Below are 16,696 nucleotides of genomic sequence, written 5' to 3' on the forward strand. Positions count from 1 at the left end.
TGCTAGGGAGAGAGTTGGTGGTTTTGTCCAGAGGCAGCTTTGACTAGATATAAAATAGCGTAGAGGGTTCATGTGCCTGACGCAAAGAACAGAACCATATCTAATGTGGAGAGCTGTCTGGATAGTCAAGCAGCTATCCAGCTCTTTAAAACAAATCTAATCTATGTGAGAGGGGCTATGGATAGATGAGGGGCACATTTGGCGGGTGGCAGTGAGTGAATCCGAGTAGGTGGTGATGGAGTGAAGGGGGTTGGGGGGTGCCAAAAAAGACTGTCTTCCAGCCACCAGGGCTACAGCCGGCCCTGCTGCTAGCAGGCAAAAATCTGAGCTCTCTCTGGCAGGAAGATTAATGAGAAGAGTTGTGTTGCCATTTTGATTGTTGCCTGAAATCTGTAAAGGGAAGGAACTCTGCAGCAGGTTGTATTAAATGTTAAGTTGAGACTAAGCAGAGCGCCCCCCCCCCCTGAGGTGGGTGCCCCCGTGCATGTGAGCGAGCAGTGAGAGTGCAACAGTTGCAGTATCCTTAAGCCAGCTCTGCCCCCCCCGTGTGGGTGGGAAGGAAGTGAGAAATGGAAAAACTCAGACGCTTGGCACAGAGAGGGCGGGTTGGACAGAAGAAGGAGCTGCTCAGCACGCACAAAAATATCTCTTCCTACTTAGTATAGTGGAGAGTGTCCCTGCCTGGGACCTGGGAGACTGGGGTTCAATTCCTCAACTGGGAAACTGCCTCTTCTTTTAAAGGCTTAAACCTACATTTTCAGAGCACCAGCAATCAATATTTACTTCAAATACCGTTTACAATCTCACACTCATACTACAGAGTACGCCCATTTTTCTTTCATCCACACACCTCCTCCAAATCGAAACATTTATTCATGCCATCAAGTACCTTTCAAAATCTAGCACCCACAATTTGGACCTAAGACTCTTTTTCACAACCATTTCTCCCTTTTCATTTAAACTTCCTGCCTACTTCCTTGAAAAAGGAAAGGTGGAATCAAGGATTTTTCATGAGATAAAAAGGAAAGTACTGCATGATAAAAAAAATGCATTTAAGCTATTTTGTTTTCTCACACTAAGTAAATGAAATGTTGGGGCACACTCTGAAGGAGGAATTGTTTTATAGGAAGGTGAAACCTTTTATCTTTAGATAAAGTGTAAAGTTGTATAATTTACAGACACACTGAGAAAGGAAAACAAGCAGTGACCCGGACGTGCCCACCCTCTAATCTCATCAGAGCTTTTCTAGTTCCGAGGTTCTTCCATGACTATCGACAGCAGGTCATGTGTTACACTGCATTGTGGGACTCGTAGTTCTATACACAGCATTGTAAAAGAGGAGTGCAGGTCCCAGCACCTTAAGTAAAAGCCTGCACATGTAGAGCTGGAGATGCCTGCGTTGACCTGGGAAAGCTAAGAGCTGCCCTCCTATCGGGGCTCAGAGAAGAAGCACTGATCGTCCCTTTAATTGTACTTCTGAATTTTCCTGCTAGTTAAGTGTGTAAGTGCTATTACTGCTGAAGGATGGGATGTCTTATGAGGGTGTGCTAGGTCTTGGAGAGCTGTAAAGTGTGAAGAGTTGTGAGTGCATTTGAGGTGCAGTCAATTTCTTTCTTCATGCTGTGCCTGAAAATGGTGTGTCCTTGCATGTCTGCTTTAATTTTCCTGTAATAGGAAATGGGATCCTGAGTAGCCTGCTGACCAGTTCTTGTTTCTATATTGGGTGGTGGTAGACGACCTGTCCCTGCTCCCTGGTGGTCTAGTGGTTAGGATTCAGCGCTCTCACCGCCGCGGCCCGGGTTCGATTCCCGGTCAGGGAACACGAAGTTCCTTACACTTTTTACTTCTACACTTACATTTCTTATAGGAAACCTTTCATTTTACACTTTTCATGGATTCAAACACATTAGGAAACCTTTCAATTACAAATGCTTCATTACCACTAGTTCTTCTTTAATTGACTTTTCTCACAATATCACACAGCTTTCTCACAGCTCTTTTTTTCACTCCAAATAACATCTGAAAGCACTCCATCTTGCTGTGATCAGCTGAGAGCTCCAGAGCTCCAGAGCTCTTGCTTGTCCACATAGTGACTGCAAGATGTCTCCAGGGGGCACATTTCCCTGCTGCACCAGGAATACCCTTTGTAAGTGTCAGCGCAGTGTGTATAAGATTGGGGTTGCCTCCTTTCTTAGAACCTGAATTTCACAGCTTTTCTCAATATTTTTACCAGCCTGGAATTAAACGTACAGACGAGGTGGTTCAAAAAACACAGCCAGGTGGCAGCCCTACTAAGGAGGAAGTCCTGCCCCAGGACAGCACAGACCAAACCTTCTGCCTTCTGGCTGGACTTAAAATGTCCCTTTAGCCCCTGCCCCATAAGGCCTCTGACGGCGGGCACCTGCCTCAGGTGACTTCGGTCAGAAGGCCACTCCTTACTTCAGGCGCCAGCTGTCCCTTCAGGAGCCTCAGGGGAGGATAGCCTTGGCCGTGCCACACGCTGACCTTGACGGCAAGCGCTCGCATGGATGTCACCTAGGGGTCACCAGGGGTCGCAAGGGGCAAGCCAGATGTCGCAGAGGGCCCCTCCCCCATATGGCCTCTGACAGCGGGCCCCTACCTCAGTTGGCGCCAGTCAGAACGCCACTCCTTCTTTAAGGTGGCAGCTGTCCCTTCAGGAGACCTCAGATAGGATAGCCTGGGCCGAGCCACACACTGACCTTGCTGACCTCGACAGTAGGCACTTACATGGATGTCATTTAGGGTTCTCCAGGGGTTGCATGGGGCAAGCCAGGAGTTGCAGCGGGTCCCTGCCCCATAAGGCCTCTGACAGTGGGCCCCTGCCTCAGGTGACTTCAGTCAGAAGGCCACTCCTTCATTAAGGGAGCAGCTGTCTCTCCCGGAGTCCTCAAATAGGATAGCCTTGGCCACATCACACTGACCTCAACGGCATGACAATTTCATGGCGATGCAAAACTGCCACTCAGGGCCGGGTTTAGGGAGGTGCGAGCAGTGCGGCCGCACCGGGTGCTGACCAGGATTGGAGTTGCTGACCTCGGGGGGCGCTGTGTTTAGCAATAACTTACGAAACTTGCGATTTAAAAGCTCATGCTGGAAAGTTCCTTGTGTGTCCAAACTACAGAAAGCAAATAAAATGCCAAGATACCTCTTGTGATTACCGTTCCTGCTAGGGAGAGAGTTGGTGGTTTTGTCCAGAGGCAGCTTTGACTAGATATAAAATAGCGTAGAGGGTTCATGTGCCTGACGCAAAGAACAGAACCATATCTAATGTGGAGAGCTGTCTGGATAGTCAAGCAGCTATCCAGCTCTTTAAAACAAATCTAATCTATGTGAGAGGGGCTATGGATAGATGAGGGGCACATTTGGCAGGTGGCAGTGAGTGAATCCGAGTAGGTGGTGATGGAGTGAAGGGGGTTGGGGGGTGCCAAAAAAGACTGTCTTCCAGCCACCAGGGCTACAGCCGGCCCTGCTGCTAGCAGGCAAAAATCTGGGCTCTCTCTGGCAGGAAGATTAATGAGAAGAGTTGTGTTGCCATTTTGATTGTTGCCTGAAATCTGTAAAGGGAAGGAACTCTGCAGCAGGTTGTATTAAATGTTAAGTTGAGACTAAGCAGAGCGCCCCCCCCCCCTGAGGTGGGTGCCCCCGTGCATGTGAGCGAGCAGTGCGAGTGCAACAGTTGCAGCATCCTTTAGCCAGCTCTGCCCCCCGTGTGGGTGGGAAGGAAGTGAGAAATGGAAAAACTCAGACGCTTGGCACAGAGAGGGCGGGTTTGACAGAAGAAGGAGCTGCTCAGCACACACAAAAATATCTCTTCCTACTTAGTATAGTGGAGAGTGTCCCTGCCTGGGACCTGGGAGACTGGGGTTCAATTCCCCAACTGGGAAACTGCCTCTTCTTTTAAAGGCTTAAACCTACATTTTCAGAGCACCATCAATCAATATTTACTTCAAATACCGTTTACAATCTCACACTCATACTACAGAGTACGCCCATTTTTCTTTCATCCACACACCTCCTCCAAATCGAAACATTTATTCATGCCATCAAGTACCTTTCAAAATCTAGCACCCACAATTTGGACCTAAGACTCTTTTTCACAACCATTTCTCCCTTTTCATTTAAACTTCCTGCCTACTTCCTTGAAAAAGGAAAGGTGGAATCAAGGATTTTTCATGAGATAAAAAGGAAAGTACTGCATGATAAAAAAAATGCATTTAAGCTATTTTGTTTTCTCACACTAAGTAAATGAAATGTTGGGGCACACTCTGAAGGAGGAATTGTTTTATAGGAAGGTGAAACCTTTTATCTTTAGATAAAGTGTAAAGTTGTATAATTTACAGACACACTGAGAAAGGAAAACAAGCAGTGACCCGGACGTGCCCACCCACTAATCTCATCAGAGCTTTTCTAGTTCCGAGGTTCTTCCATGACTATCGACAGCAGGTCATGTGTTACACTGCATTGTGGGACTCGTAGTTCTATACACAGCATTGTAAAAGAGGAGTGCAGGTCCCAGCACCTTAAGTAAAAGCCTGCTCATGTAGAGCTGGAGATGCCTGCGTTGACCTGGGAAAGCTAAGAGCTGCCCTCCTATCGGGGCTCTGAGAAGAAGCACTGATCGTCCCTTTAATTGTACTTCTGAATTTTCCTGCTAGTTAAGTGTGTAAGTGCTATTACTGCTGAAGGATGGGATGTCTTATGAGGGTGTGCTAGGTCGTGGAGAGCTGTAAAGTGTGAAGAGTTGTGAGTGCATTTGAGGTGCAGTCAATTTCTTTCTTCATGCTGTGCCTGAAAATGGTGTGTCCTTGCATGTCTGCTTTAATTTTCCTGTAATAGGAAATGGGATCCTGAGTAGCCTGCTGACCAGTTCTTGTTTCTATATTGGGTGGTGGTGGACGACCTGTGCCTGCTCCCTGGTGGTCTAGTGGTTAGGATTCGGCGCTCTCACCGCCGCGGCCCGGGTTCGATTCCCGGTCAGGGAACGCGAAGTTCCTTACACTTTTTACTTCTACACTTACATTTCTTATAGGAAACCTTTCATTTTACACTTTTCATGGATTCAAACACATTAGGAAACCTTTCAATTACAAATGCTTCATTACCACTAGTTCTTCTTTAATTGACTTTTCTCACAATATCACACAGCTTTCTCACAGCTCTTTTTTTCACTCCAAATAACATCTGAAAGCACTCCATCTTGCTGTGATCAGCTGAGAGCTCCAGAGCTCCAGAGCTCTTGCTTGTCCACATAGTGACTGCAAGATGTCTCCAGGGGGCACATTTCCCTGCTGCACCAGGAATACCCTTTGTAAGTGTCAGCGCAGTGTGTATAAGATTGGGGTTGCCTCCTTTCTTAGAACCTGAATTTCACAGCTTTTCTCAATATTTTTACCAGCCTGGAATTAAACGTACAGACGAGGTAGTTCAAAAAACACAGCCAGGTGGCAGCCCTACTAAGGAGGAAGTCCTGCCCCAGGACAGCACAGACCAAACCTTCTGCCTTCTGGCTGGACTTAAAATGTCCCTTTAGCCCCTGCCCCATAAGGCCTCTGACGGCGGGCACCTGCCTCAGGTGACTTCGGTCAGAAGGCCACTCCTTACTTCAGGCGCCAGCTGTCCCTTCAGGAGCCTCAGGGGAGGATAGCCTTGGCCGTGCCACACGCTGACCTTGACGGCAAGCGCTCGCATGGATGTCACCTAGGGGTCACCAGGGGTCGCAAGGGGCAAGCCAGATGTCGCAGCGGGCCCCTCCCCCATATGGCCTCTGACAGCGGGCCCCTACCTCAGTTGGCGCCAGTCAGAACGCCACTCCTTCTTTAAGGTGGCAGCTGTCCCTTCAGGAGACCTCAGATAGGATAGCCTGGGCCGAGCCACACACTGACCTTGCTGACCTCGACAGTAGGCACTTACATGGATGTCATTTAGGGTTCTCCAGGGGTTGCATGGGGCAAGCCAGGAGTTGCAGCGGGTCCCTGCCCCATAAGGCCTCTGACAGTGGGCCCCTGCCTCAGGTGACTTCAGTCAGAAGGCCACTCCTTCATTAAGGGAGCAGCTGTCTCTCCCGGAGTCCTCAAATAGGAAAGCCTTGGCCACATCACACACTGACCTCAACGGCATGACAATTTCATGGCGATGCAAAACTGCCACTCAGGGCCGGGTTTAGGGAGGTGCGAGCAGTGCGGCCGCACCGGGTGCTGACCAGGATTGGAGTTGCTGACCTCGGGGGGCGCTGTGTTTAGCAATAACTTACGAAACTTGCGATTTAAAAGCTCATGCTGGAAAGTTCCTTGTGTGTCCAAACTACAGAAAGCAAATAAAATGCCAAGATACCTCTTGTGATTACCGTTCCTGCTAGGGAGAGAGTTGGTGGTTTTGTCCAGAGGCACCTTTGACTAGATATAAAATAGCGTAGAGGGTTCATGTGCCTGACGCAAAGAACAGAACCATATCTAATGTGGAGAGCTGTCTGGATAGTCAAGCAGCTATCCAGCTCTTTAAAACAAATCTAATCTATGTGAGAGGGGCTATGGATAGATGAGGGGCACATTTGGCGGGTGGCAGTGAGTGAATCCGAGTAGGTGGTGATGGAGTGAAGGGGGTTGGGGGGGTGCCAAAAAAGACTGTCTTCCAGCCACCAGGGCTACAGCCGGCCCTGCTGCTAGCAGGCAAAAATCTGGGCTCTCTCTGGCAGGAAGATTAATGAGAAGAGTTGTGTTGCCATTTTGATTGTTGCCTGAAATCTGTAAAGGGAAGGAACTCTGCAGCAGGTTGTATTAAATGTTAAGTTGAGACTAAGCAGAGCGCCCCCCCCCCCTGAGGTGGGTGCCCCCGTGCATGTGAGCGAGCAGTGCGAGTGCAACAGTTGCAGCATCCTTTAGCCAGCTCTGCCCCCCCGTGAGGGTGGGAAGGAAGTGAGAAATGGAAAAACTCAGACGCTTGGCACAGAGAGGGCGGGTTTGACAGAAGAAGGAGCTGCTCAGCACACACAAAAATATCTCTTCCTACTTAGTATAGTGGAGAGTGTCCCTGCCTGGGACCTGGGAGACTGGGGTTCAATTCCCCAACTGGGAAACTGCCTCTTCTTTTAAAGGCTTAAACCTACATTTTCAGAGCACCATCAATCAATATTTACTTCAAATACCGTTTACAATCTCACACTCATACTACAGAGTACGCCCATTTTTCTTTCATCCACACACCTCCTCCAAATCGAAACATTTATTCATGCCATCAAGTACCTTTCAAAATCTAGCACCCACAATTTGGACCTAAGACTCTTTTTCACAACCATTTCTCCCTTTTCATTTAAACTTCCTGCCTACTTCCTTGAAAAAGGAAAGGTGGAATCAAGGATTTTTCATGAGATAAAAAGGAAAGTACTGCATGATAAAAAAAATGCATTTAAGCTATTTTGTTTTCTCACACTAAGTAAATGAAATGTTGGGGCACACTCTGAAGGAGGAATTGTTTTATAGGAAGGTGAAACCTTTTATCTTTAGATAAAGTGTAAAGTTGTATAATTTACAGACACACTGAGAAAGGAAAACAAGCAGTGACCCGGACGTGCCCACCCACTAATCTCATCAGAGCTTTTCTAGTTCCGAGGTTCTTCCATGACTATCGACAGCAGGTCATGTGTTACACTGCATTGTGGGACTCGTAGTTCTATACACAGGATTGTAAAAGAGGAGTGCAGGTCCCAGCACCTTAAGTAAAAGCCTGCTCATGTAGAGCTGGAGATGCCTGCGTTGACCTGGGAAAGCTAAGAGCTGCCCTCCTATCGGGGCTCTGAGAAGAAGCACTGATCGTCCCTTTAATTGTACTTCTGAATTTTCCTGCTAGTTAAGTGTGTAAGTGCTATTACTGCTGAAGGATGGGATGTCTTATGAGGGTGTGCTAGGTCGTGGAGAGCTGTAAAGTGTGAAGAGTTGTGAGTGCATTTGAGGTGCAGTCAATTTCTTTCTTCATGCTGTGCCTGAAAATGGTGTGTCCTTGCATGTCTGCTTTAATTTTCCTGTAATAGGAAATGGGATCCTGAGTAGCCTGCTGACCAGTTCTTGTTTCTATATTGGGTGGTGGTGGACGACCTGTGCCTGCTCCCTGGTGGTCTAGTGGTTAGGATTCGGCGCTCTCACCGCCGCGGCCCGGGTTCGATTCCCGGTCAGGGAACGCGAAGTTCCTTACACTTTTTACTTCTACACTTACATTTCTTATAGGAAACCTTTCATTTTACACTTTTCATGGATTCAAACACATTAGGAAACCTTTCAATTACAAATGCTTCATTACCACTAGTTCTTCTTTAATTGACTTTTCTCACAATATCACACAGCTTTCTCACAGCTCTTTTTTTCACTCCAAATAACATCTGAAAGCACTCCATCTTGCTGTGATCAGCTGAGAGCTCCAGAGCTCCAGAGCTCTTGCTTGTCCACATAGTGACTGCAAGATGTCTCCAGGGGGCACATTTCCCTGCTGCACCAGGAATACCCTTTGTAAGTGTCAGTGCAGTGTGTATAAGATTGGGGTTGCCTCCTTTCTTAGAACCTGAATTTCACAGCTTTTCTCAATATTTTTACCAGCCTGGAATTAAACGTACAGACGAGGTAGTTCAAAAAACACAGCCAGGTGGCAGCCCTACTAAGGAGGAAGTCCTGCCCCAGGACAGCACAGACCAAACCTTCTGCCTTCTGGCTGGACTTAAAATGTCCCTTTAGCCCCTGCCCCATAAGGCCTCTGACGGCGGGCACCTGCCTCAGGTGACTTCGGTCAGAAGGCCACTCCTTACTTCAGGCGCCAGCTGTCCCTTCAGGAGCCTCAGGGGAGGATAGCCTTGGCCGTGCCACACGCTGACCTTGACGGCAAGCGCTCGCATGGATGTCACCTAGGGGTCACCAGGGGTCGCAAGGGGCAAGCCAGATGTCGCAGCGGGCCCCTCCCCCATATGGCCTCTGACAGCGGGCCCCTACCTCAGTTGGCGCCAGTCAGAACGCCACTCCTTCTTTAAGGTGGCAGCTGTCCCTTCAGGAGACCTCAGATAGGATAGCCTGGGCCGAGCCACACACTGACCTTGCTGACCTCGACAGTAGGCACTTACATGGATGTCATTTAGGGTTCTCCAGGGGTTGCATGGGGCAAGCCAGGAGTTGCAGCGGGTCCCTGCCCCATAAGGCCTCTGACAGTGGGCCCCTGCCTCAGGTGACTTCAGTCAGAAGGCCACTCCTTCATTAAGGGAGCAGCTGTCTCTCCCGGAGTCCTCAAATAGGAAAGCCTTGGCCACATCACACACTGACCTCAACGGCATGACAATTTCATGGCGATGCAAAACTGCCACTCAGGGCCGGGTTTAGGGAGGTGCGAGCAGTGCGGCCGCACCGGGTGCTGACCAGGATTGGAGTTGCTGACCTCGGGGGGCGCTGTGTTTAGCAATAACTTACGAAACTTGCGATTTAAAAGCTCATGCTGGAAAGTTCCTTGTGTGTCCAAACTACAGAAAGCAAATAAAATGCCAAGATACCTCTTGTGATTACCGTTCCTGCTAGGGAGAGAGTTGGTGGTTTTGTCCAGAGGCACCTTTGACTAGATATAAAATAGCGTAGAGGGTTCATGTGCCTGACGCAAAGAACAGAACCATATCTAATGTGGAGAGCTGTCTGGATAGTCAAGCAGCTATCCAGCTCTTTAAAACAAATCTAATCTATGTGAGAGGGGCTATGGATAGATGAGGGGCACATTTGGCAGGTGGCAGTGAGTGAATCCGAGTAGGTGGTGATGGAGTGAAGGGGGTTGGGGGGGTGCCAAAAAAGACTGTCTTCCAGCCACCAGGGCTACAGCCGGCCCTGCTGCTAGCAGGCAAAAATCTGGGCTCTCTCTGGCAGGAAGATTAATGAGAAGAGTTGTGTTGCCATTTTGATTGTTGCCTGAAATCTGTAAAGGGAAGGAACTCTGCAGCAGGTTGTATTAAATGTTAAGTTGAGACTAAGCAGAGCGCCCCCCCCCCCTGAGGTGGGTGCCCCCGTGCATGTGAGCGAGCAGTGCGAGTGCAACAGTTGCAGCATCCTTAAGCCAGCTCTGCCCCCCCGTGTGGGTGGGAAGGAAGTGAGAAATGGAAAAACTCAGACGCTTGGCACAGAGAGGGCGGGTTGGACAGAAGAAGGAGCTGCTCAGCACACACAAAAATATCTCTTCCTACTTAGTATAGTGGAGAGTGTCCCTGCCTGGGATCTGGGAGACTGGGGTTCAATTCCCCAACTGGGAAACTGCTTCTTCTATTAAAGGGTTAAACCTACATTTTCAGAGCACCAGCAATCAATATTTACTTCAAATACCGTTTACAATCTCACACTCATACTACAGAGTACGCCCATTTTTCTTTCATCCACACACCTCCTCCAAATCGAAACATTTATTCATGCCATCAAGTACCTTTCAAAATCTAGCACCCACAATTTGGACCTAAGACTCTTTTTCACAACCATTTCTCCCTTTTCATTTAAACTTCCTGCCTACTTCCTTGAAAAAGGAAAGGTGGAATCAAGGATTTTTCATGAGATAAAAAGGAAAGTACTGCATGATAAAAAAAATGCATTTAAGCTATTTTGTTTTCTCACACTAAGTAAATGAAATGTTGGGGCACACTCTGAAGGAGGAATTGTTTTATAGGAAGGTGAAACCTTTTATCTTTAGATAAAGTGTAAAGTTGTATAATTTACAGACACACTGAGAAAGGAAAACAAGCAGTGACCCGGACGTGCCCACCCACTAATCTCATCAGAGCTTTTCTAGTTCCGAGGTTCTTCCATGACTATCGACAGCAGGTCATGTGTTACACTGCATTGTGGGACTCGTAGTTCTATACACAGCATTGTAAAAGAGGAGTGCAGGTCCCAGCACCTTAAGTAAAAGCCTGCACATGTAGAGCTGGAGATGCCTGCGTTGACCTGGGAAAGCTAAGAGCTGCCCTCCTATCGGGGCTCTGAGAAGAAGCACTGATCGTCCCTTTAATTGTACTTCTGAATTTTCCTGCTAGTTAAGTGTGTAAGTGCTATTACTGCTGAAGGATGGGATGTCTTATGAGGGTGTGCTAGGTCTTGGAGAGCTGTAAAGTGTGAAGAGTTGTGAGTGCATTTGAGGTGCAGTCAATTTCTTTCTTCATGCTGTGCCTGAAAATGGTGTGTCCTTGCATGTCTGCTTTAATTTTCCTGTAATAGGAAATGGGATCCTGAGTAGCCTGCTGACCAGTTCTTGTTTCTATATTGGGTGGTGGTGGATGACCTGTGCCTGCTCCCTGGTGGTCTAGTGGTTAGGATTCGGCGCTCTCACCGCCGCGGCCCGGGTTCGATTCCTGGTCAGGGAACTCGAAGTTCCTTACACTTTTTACTTCTACACTTACATTTCATATAGGAAACCTTTCATTTTACACTTTTCATGGATTCAAACACATTAGGAAACCTTTCAATTACAAATGCTTCATTACCACTAGTTATTCTTTAATTGACTTTTCTCACAATATCACACAGCTTTCTCACAGCTCTTTTTTTCACTCCAAATAACATCTGAAAGCACTCCATCTTGCTGTGATCAGCTGAGAGCTCCAGAGCTCCAGAGCTCTTGCTTGTCCACATAGTGACTGCAAGATGTCTCCAGGGGGCACATTTCCCTGCTGCACCAGGAATACCCTTTGTAAGTGTCAGCGCAGTGTGTATAAGATTGGGGTTGCCTCCTTTCTTAGAACCTGAATTTCACAGCTTTTCTCAATATTTTTACCAGCCTGGAATTAAACGTACAGACGAGGTAGTTCAAAAAACACAGCCAGGTGGCAGCCCTACTAAGGAGGAAGTCCTGCCCCAGGACAGCACAGACCAAACCTTCTGCCTTCTGGCTGGACTTAAAATGTCCCTTTAGCCCCTGCCCCATAAGGCCTCTGACGGCGGGCACCTGCCTCAGGTGACTTCGGTCAGAAGGCCACTCCTTACTTCAGGCGCCAGCTGTCCCTTCAGGAGCCTCAGGGGAGGATAGCCTTGGCCGCGCCACACGCTAACCTTCACGGCAAGCGCTCGCATGGATGTCACCTAGGGGTCACCAGGGGTCGCAAGGGGCAAGCCAGATGTCGCAGCGGGCCCCTCCCCCATATGGCCTCTGACAGCGGGCCCCTACCTCAGTTGGCGCCAGTCAGAACGCCACTCCTTCTTTAAGGTGGCAGCTGTCCCTTCAGGAGACCTCAGATAGGATAGCCTGGGCCGAGCCACACACTGACCTTGCTGACCTCGACAGTAGGCACTTACATGGATGTCATTTAGGGTTCTCCAGGGGTTGCATGGGGCAAGCCAGGAGTTGCAGCGGGTCCCTGCCCCATAAGGCCTCTGACAGTGGGCCCCTGCCTCAGGTGACTTCAGTCAGAAGGCCACTCCTTCATTAAGGGAGCAGCTGTCTCTCCCGGAGTCCTCAAATAGGATAGCCTTGGCCACGTCACACACTGACCTCAACGGCATGACAATTTCATGGCGATGCAAAACTGCCACTCAGGGCCGGGTTTAGGGAGGTGCGAGCAGTGCGGCCGCACCGGGTGCTGACCAGGATTGGAGTTGCTGACCTCGGGGGGCGCTGTGTTTAGCAATAACTTACGAAACTTGCGATTTAAAAGCTCATGCTGGAAAGTTCCTTGTGTGTCCAAACTACAGAAAGCAAATAAAATGCCAAGATACCTCTTGTGATTACCGTTCCTGCTAGGGAGAGAGTTGGTGGTTTTGTCCAGAGGCAGCTTTGACTAGATATAAAATAGCGTAGAGGGTTCATGTGCCTGACGCAAAGAACAGAACCATATCTAATGTGGACAGCTGTCTGGATAGTCAAGCAGCTATCCAGCTCTTTAAAACAAATCTAATCTATGTGAGAGGGGCTATGGATAGATGAGGGGCACATTTGGCGGGTGGCAGTGAGTGAATCCGAGTAGGTGGTGATGGAGTGAAGGGGGTTGGGGGGTGCCAAAAAAGACTGTCTTCCAGCCACCAGGGCTACAGCCGGCCCTGCTGCTAGCAGGCAAAAATCTGAGCTCTCTCTGGCAGGAAGATTAATGAGAAGAGTTGTGTTGCCATTTTGATTGTTGCCTGAAATCTGTAAAGGGAAGGAACTCTGCAGCAGGTTGTATTAAATGTTAAGTTGAGACTAAGCAGAGCGCCCCCCCCCCCTGAGGTGGGTGCCCCCGTGCATGTGAGCGAGCAGTGCGAGTGCAACAGTTGCAGCATCCTTAAGCCAGCTCTGCCCCCCCGTGTGGGTGGGAAGGAAGTGAGAAATGGAAAAACTCAGACGCTTGGCACAGAGAGGGCGGGTTGGACAGAACAAGGAGCTGCTCAGCACGCACAAAAATATCTCTTCCTACTTAGTATAGTGGAGAGTGGCCCTGCCTGGGACCTGGGAGACTGGGGTTCAATTCCCCAACTGGGAAACTGCCTCTTCTTTTAAAGGGTTAAACCTACATTTTCAGAGCACCAGCAATCAATATTTACTTCAAATACCGTTTACAATCTCACACTCATACTACAGAGTACGCCCATTTTTCTTTCATCCACACACCTCCTCCAAATCGAAACATTTATTCATGCCATCAAGTACCTTTCAAAATCTAGCACCCACAATTTGGACCTAAGACTCTTTTTCACAACCATTTCTCCCTTTTCATTTAAACTTCCTGCCTACTTCCTTGAAAAAGGAAAGGTGGAATCAAGGATTTTTCATGAGATAAAAAGGAAAGTACTGCATGATAAAAAAAATGCATTTAAGCTATTTTGTTTTCTCACACTAAGTAAATGAAATGTTGGGGCACACTCTGAAGGAGGAATTGTTTTATAGGAAGGTGAAACCTTTTATCTTTAGATAAAGTGTGAAGTTGTATAATTTACAGACACACTGAGAAAGGAAAACAAGCAGTGACCCGGATGTGCCCACCCACTAATCTCATCAGAGCTTTTCTAGTTCCGAGGTTCTTCCATGACTATCGACAGCAGGTCATGTGTTACACTGCATTGTGGGACTCGTAGTTCTATACACAGCATTGTAAAAGAGGAGTGCAGGTCCCAGCACCTTAAGTAAAAGCCTGCACATGTAGAGCTGGAGATGCCTGCGTTGACCTGGGAAAGCTAAGAGCTGCCCTCCTATCGGGGCTCTGAGAAGAAGCACTGATCGTCCCTTTAATTGTACTTCTGAATTTTCCTGCTAGTTAAGTGTGTAAGTGCTATTACTGCTGAAGGATGGGATGTCTTATGAGGGTGTGCTAGGTCTTGGAGAGCTGTAAAGTGTGAAGAGTTGTGAGTGCATTTGAGGTGCAGTCAATTTCTTTCTTCATGCTGTGCCTGAAAATGGTGAGTCCTTGCATGTCTGCTTTAATTTTCCTGTAATAGGAAATGGGATCCTGAGTAGCCTGCTGACCAGTTCTTGTTTCTATATTGGGTGGTGGTGGACAACCTGTGCCTGCTCCCTGGTGGTCTAGTGGTTAGGATTCGGCGCTCTCACCGCCGCGTCCCGGGTTCGATTCCCGGTCAGGGAACGCGAAGTTCCTTACACTTTTTACTTCTACACTTACATTTCTTATAGGAAACCTTGCATTTTACACTTTTCATGGATTCAAACACATTAGGAAACCTTTCAATTACAAATGCTTCATTACCACTAGTTCTTCTTTAATTGACTTTTCTCACAATATCACACAGCTTTCTCACAGCTCTTTTTTTCACTCCAAATAACATCTGAAAGCACTCCATCTTGCTGTGATCAGCTGAGAGCTCCAGAGCTCCAGAGCTCTTGCTTGTCCACATAGTGACTGCAAGATGTCTCCAGGGGGCACATTTCCCTGCTGCACCAGGAATACCCTTTGTAAGTGTCAGCGCAGTGTGTATAAGATTGGGGTTGCCTCCTTTCTTAGAACCTGAATTTCACAGCTTTTCTCAATATTTTTACCAGCCTGGAATTAAACGTACAGACGAGGTGGTTCAAAAAACACAGCCAGGTGGCAGCCCTACTAAAGAGGAAGTCCTGCCCCAGGACAGCACAGACCAAACCTTCTGCCTTCTGGCTGGACTTAAAATGTCCCTTTAGCCCCTGCCCCATAAGGCCTCTGACGGCGGGCACCTGCCTCAGGTGACTTCGGTCAGAAGGCCACTCCTTACTTCAGGCGCCAGCTGTCCCTTCAGGAGCCTCAGGGGAGGATAGCCTTGGCCGTGCCACACGCTGACCTTGACGGCAAGCGCTCGCATGGATGTCACCTAGGGGTCACCAGGGGTCGCAAGGGGCAAGCCAGATGTCGCAGCGGGCCCCTCCCCCATATGGCCTCTGACAGCGGGCCCCTACCTCAGTTGGCGCCAGTCAGAACGCCACTCCTTCTTTAAGGTGGCAGCTGTCCCTTCAGGAGACCTCAGATAGGATAGCCTGGGCCGAGCCACACACTGACCTTGCTGACCTCGACAGTAGGCACTTACATGGATGTCATTTAGGGTTCTCCAGGGGTTGCATGGGGCAAGCCAGGAGTTGCAGCGTGTCCCTGCCCCATAAGGCCTCTGACAGTGGGCCCCTGCCTCAGGTGACTTCAGTCAGAAGGCCACTCCTTCATTAAGGGAGCAGCTGTCTCTCCCGGAGTCCTCAAATAGGATAGCCTTGGCCACATCACACACTGACCTCAACGGCATGACAATTTCATGGCGATGCAAAACTGCCACTCAGGGCCGGGTTTAGGGAGGTGCGAGCAGTGCGGCCGCACCGGGTGCTGACCAGGATTGGAGTTGCTGACCTCGGGGGGCGCTGTGTTTAGCAATAACTTACGAAACTTGCGATTTAAAAGCTCATGCTGGAAAGTTCCTTGTGTGTCCAAACTACAGAAAGCAAATAAAATGCCAAGATACCTCTTGTGATTACCGTTCCTGCTAGGGAGAGAGTTGGTGGTTTTGTCCAGAGGCAGCTTTGACTAGATATAAAATAGCGTAGAGGGTTCATGTGCCTGACGCAAAGAACAGAACCATATCTAATGTGGAGAGCTGTCTGGATAGTCAAGCAGCTATCCAGCTCTTTAAAACAAATCTAATCTATGTGAGAGGGGCTATGGATAGATGAGGGGCACATTTGGCAGGTGGCAGTGAGTGAATCCGAGTAGGTGGTGATGGAGTGAAGGGGGTTGGGGGGTGCCAAAAAAGACTGTCTTCCAGCCACCAGGGCTACAGCCGGCCCTGCTGCTAGCAGGCAAAAATCTGGGCTCTCTCTGGCAGGAAGATTAATGAGAAGAGTTGTGTTGCCATTTTGATTGTTGCCTGAAATCTGTAAAGGGAAGGAACTCTGCAGCAGGTTGTATTAAATGTTAAGTTGAGACTAAGCAGATCGCCCCCCCCCTCCCCCCTGAGGTGGGTGCCCCCGTGCATGTGAGCGAGCAGTGCGAGTGCAACAGTTGCAGCATCCTTAAGCCAGCTCTGCCCCCCCGTGTGGCTGGGAAGGAAGTGAGAAATGGAAAAACTCAGACGCTTGGCACAGAGAGGGCGGGTTGGACAGAAGAAGGAGCTGCTCAGCACACACAAAAATATCTCTTCCTACTTAGTATAGTGGAGAGTGTCCCTGCCTGGGACCTGGGAGACTGGGGTTCAATTCCCCAACTGGGAAACTGCCTCTTCTTTTAAAGGGTTAAACCTACATTTTCAGA

At 48.7% G+C, this 16,696-nt stretch overlaps 5 non-coding genes across 5 annotated transcripts; all 5 read left to right on the top strand.

Moving 5' to 3' along the window:
- The first annotated feature begins 1,748 nt into the window (after window positions 1–1,748).
- On the top strand, window positions 1,749–1,820 carry TRNAE-CUC (transfer RNA glutamic acid (anticodon CUC)). Its single transcript has one exon. It is a non-coding gene; the product is annotated as a tRNA-Glu (tRNA).
- Window positions 1,821–4,931: 3,111 nt separating this feature from the next.
- Window positions 4,932–5,003, top strand: TRNAE-CUC (transfer RNA glutamic acid (anticodon CUC)). Its single transcript has one exon. It is a non-coding gene; the product is annotated as a tRNA-Glu (tRNA).
- Window positions 5,004–8,118: 3,115 nt separating this feature from the next.
- Window positions 8,119–8,190, top strand: TRNAE-CUC (transfer RNA glutamic acid (anticodon CUC)). Its single transcript has one exon. It is a non-coding gene; the product is annotated as a tRNA-Glu (tRNA).
- Window positions 8,191–11,305: 3,115 nt separating this feature from the next.
- TRNAE-CUC (transfer RNA glutamic acid (anticodon CUC)) lies at window positions 11,306–11,377 on the top strand. The gene has a single exon. It is a non-coding gene; the product is annotated as a tRNA-Glu (tRNA).
- Window positions 11,378–14,491: 3,114 nt separating this feature from the next.
- TRNAE-CUC (transfer RNA glutamic acid (anticodon CUC)) lies at window positions 14,492–14,563 on the top strand. Its single transcript has one exon. It is a non-coding gene; the product is annotated as a tRNA-Glu (tRNA).
- Window positions 14,564–16,696: the final 2,133 nt, after the last annotated feature.

Source organism: Pleurodeles waltl, unplaced genomic scaffold (assembly GCF_031143425.1).
Source record: "Pleurodeles waltl isolate 20211129_DDA unplaced genomic scaffold, aPleWal1.hap1.20221129 scaffold_86, whole genome shotgun sequence".
Taxonomy (NCBI): Eukaryota; Metazoa; Chordata; class Amphibia; order Caudata; family Salamandridae; genus Pleurodeles; species Pleurodeles waltl.